A 4,041-nucleotide genomic window follows, 5' to 3' on the forward strand; every position below is an offset into this window, starting at 1 on the left:
GGTGTTTCCGTGGGGGTTTGGCGGCCGGGCCGAGGCTGAGACCGAAGCGGAGGCAGGCACCGCAAACCGCAGGGTCCGTCGGGCCCTCTCCCTCCCTCCTACACCGCTTGCAGCTGCCGGTTTTGGGGTATCCCCGGTTCCGAACAGGCGGCTTGGATGGGGCTGAAAGTCTGCGTGGCGGGGACGAGGCCAAGGTGTCATGGTCAAATCATCCAGACAGAGCCCCGCGGCAGTCGGGTCCTGCTCAAGGCGTCCTGTGAGGGACCACAGCCCCCCTCAAATACAGGCGCCCCACGGCACCTGCGAATCTGTCATAAGACCTTCCGCTGACAGAGACGGTAACACCGCTTCCAGCATTTGCCGAGGGCTATTTTGAGATATGCCGCCCTAAATCTAAAGGCCTGTAAGGCAGAAATGACTCGCGGATTTTAACGAGGACTGTTAACAGAAAGGCGAGTCCGACAGTTCCTGAACTGCGATGTTCTATGTTTCGCGTGTTCTCCGGACTCTCTAATCTGTACCTGGATCGCCCCCGCGGATGGGCTCTCCTGTGCACACGGGTCTGCAAAACGATTTGGTGTGAGCAAACTCTCCCGGGTGTGAGGTGCGTGGCTTCGGTCCAAAGGAGCACAACTTTGGGCTGCACGACTTTCTCCTGTCGAGGATTCGTAAGATTACAGGTACCTTCAATCACTTGGCTGTCGTGGGATCTATACCAACGTAGATCTGTAGGAATACAGATCACACTTCAGATTCTATGAACTTTTAAGATAATTTTCTTTTTTTTATCACTGTGTTTTCATTCATTTAATAGCAGATGTTAAAAAAAATCAGCTTTTCATCACCAGGTTATTAATACGTCTGATCTCATGCAGGTCTTTGACATAAAAAAATATACTTAATTGCATTTCTTTGTAAAATATGAGAGAGTCTTGTCCTACAGCTCATAGTAAACAAGTGTCTCCTTTGAGGATGACTGAACTGCATCATGAATCTTTACAACATTCCCAATTATAGCTGTGTAAATCAAAGCTCTTCTTCTATAAACACATTCATTTTCTGAGTTCCTGGTCAGATTCACTTCTACAGATCCGGAAGCACAAGCTCACCTTTGAGTCCTTCTAAGCAGTTTTAGTGTGTCACTGTTTGGCAGTACTTGCCGGAGTTTCACTTCTTCCTTATTCCTAGTAGTTACAAGATTACTGTTGCTCTTAATTTGAACACTGCCCTCACTCAATTTTTATGTCATTGTAATATAATGGGAATTCCAACCTGCGTACCAGAGGAGTTACACAGAATGGTCTCAAGGATATTTTTTTATTCTCATCTTTTTTTTTCTTTCAGCTATAGGAAACTTGCAGCTGCTCAAATGTGGTGGCATCACATCCAAAAAACAATCAGTTGGTTGAAAATACACTTGCTTAAGAAAACATGGAACATTTTCAAGCATGATATACTAATTATTTGATACATCATGCAGCTCATATAACCCTGTAGTGTAATAATATGATTAGACAACCAGTTCTAGTATAAATTTGCTTATGAAGCAGCACTTGCTTGTAACATCTCATAAGACATGGTAATTTTGAGGTTTTAAAGGTATAAACAGAAATCAATGGGACTGAAGCTGTCATTGACTAAACCCTGATGAATTACATAATAGATCTCATTTAAATTTCTATAGCTAACTCATGCTTCTTCCAAGGGAAAAAATCCATCTTGAAATGCTGTCTAACTCAAAAGCTAGAGGTTTGGTGGGAGGAGGAGGGATGAAGCAGTAGGTGTAGAGAGCAAGACAGAGAAGGGTATATTGCAACTGTGTAACTCCATAGCTGAAGAAAGAAGGGCAATAAAAATTATCAGATACATGGAACAGCTTCTCCATGTGGAACAATGGAGTAGTCTTTTCAGCATGGAAGAAAGAATAACATGAGGGGACATTAGGGTCCATGAAACCATGAGTGGCACGGAGAAGATGGATGGAGATAGACTGTTCAGTCTCTCTTTACACAAGAACCAGAGGCCAGTGAAGCTGGAAGAAATGAGATCACAGAATTAATAATAATAAAATAGTTCTTCACATGAGTGCTAGACTTACAGGACTCTTGTCAAAGGATGTTGCTGATGCAGAAAGTTTGCAAATTCAAGTACCTAGGGGAGACAGTCACTTGAGGGTAACTAAAGAAATGAGCACATCAGGCTTAGGAAATCTACCAAGCTGAAAACAGCTAGAGACAGAGGGAGTATTAATTTGAAGTTTGCCAAGCCCCTGCACATCTCTAGGCATCTGCTGCCAACCGCTTTTAGAAAGCAGGAAACTGAGCTCAGTGGACCATTGATCTGAACCGCCATGGCTCTTCTTATGTGCAGTATAATCAATCAAAACATCCCTCAGTGAGTCAGTAGCCTTCACTCACTAGGGAGTTTTGAAAGTTCATATGACTCATAAAATATTTGGCTTCTAGTTACAAATCAGAATTTGGAGATACCTATGTTGAAGAATATCTCTTAACACCAAGTATAGCCAAGCTAGATACACAAAATAATAATTAGAGGAGAGTAAACAATCCACAATTAAGTGTTACTGGCTTATTAAGACTTTCCTAGGTCAAGGCAAGAAATAATAACAAAACTGAGAAGAGAAAAAATTTGCATTGTATTAATAGGTTAATCTTTTACCTCTGTTATCTCTGTTACATAATTCACTTATATGCTTATCAGCATATCTTCCTTTTCCTTAAGGCTTATCTTAAAAAAAATCCCAAACTTTCACCCCTTCATGTTCTCCAGCATCCCTACCGAGGTTACTATTATGTAAAAACCTTGAAAGTGACAAAGTAACTTGGGTGTGTTATGCAAGTCAAAATACAGAAAACAACTGCATTCCACGGGAAGATTCCCTCTGCTCCTAAAAATAGCAGCAGTTGCTGTTGTTACTATAGCTATGGCTTACTGTCTTCTATCTTAGAAATCTATCTAATACATAAGAATACTTAAAAAATATGGAAGAGAGCAAATTACCAAAATAGCATAGGTCTAGAAAATATAGTTGGGAGATCTTTTACTACCCACCTATTATGGAGTAAGTAGCTTTGCTCTCCTATTGCATCGTGAAGAAACTAATAGAAAACGGATGGGCATTTTTACCTTTGGCCATTAAGCTTTGCTCAAGTAGTAAAGACCCAAAGTGGATTTGACACACTGCCTAACTAGCACACTCTTAACATAACTGCATTATTCCAGTTTCAGTCTCCCCTACCACTTCTGGGAAAACTTTAAAATTATTATTTATTTGAAGTCACTTGCATGAAACAAGCAAAAGGCAGGCAGAGAAACAGTATTTTAGCTGACTACAGCTCCTGCACGGCATCTGCACTGCTCAGCACTATCATATTTCATACGCTTTGTACTATGTTTCCTTACGGTAAACAGAGCCAGCGTTTCCTCTGTCCTCAGAAGACCTCGAGAAAGCGTTTTAACTGCTTATCCCAGCAACACCGACCAGAGCGAGGGAGGGCCGCGTGTGCAGCCGGCAGGCAGCAGCAGGGCCGTGCCCGGGGCCTGCAGCGCGGGCAGCTCTCCTCAGCCTGTGCCGGGCAACGGCCGCTTCGCAAAACGCCTCCAGGTGCATTTTAATCTGCGGATGTTAAAATACTGTCTCAGGTGAGTGGGTTTTGGTTTTCTGCACGCAGTAAACGTAGTGCTGCTGCCCTAAAGCAGCACCTTGAAATGCACAGCAGCTCTTCCTCCCTACGGGGACACACAGCAACCCTAGGGAGAAGGCCGTGTATAGAAACCACTGCATTAGGACAGCGTTACATCCATTTAAAAGAATCATAACTCTGAAAGCAAGCTGCCCACCACCGGCTTTTGCTATGCTCTAACCTGCCGCCCTCAGCCAAGAGGCCACCCTGGCCCAAGATGGCGGCCTAGCTTCCGCGCCGGCCTCCCGCATCAACTATGGCTGCGGGGCGCGGCCCCGGCCCTTGGACTACAAGTCCCAGGAGCCAGCGGGTGCGGGGTGCGGCGCGGTCGCCGCCC

The sequence above is a fragment of the Charadrius vociferus genome, unplaced genomic scaffold, assembly GCF_000708025.1.
Source record: "Charadrius vociferus isolate BGI_N301 unplaced genomic scaffold, ASM70802v2 scaffold340, whole genome shotgun sequence".
NCBI classification, from domain to species: Eukaryota; Metazoa; Chordata; class Aves; order Charadriiformes; family Charadriidae; genus Charadrius; species Charadrius vociferus.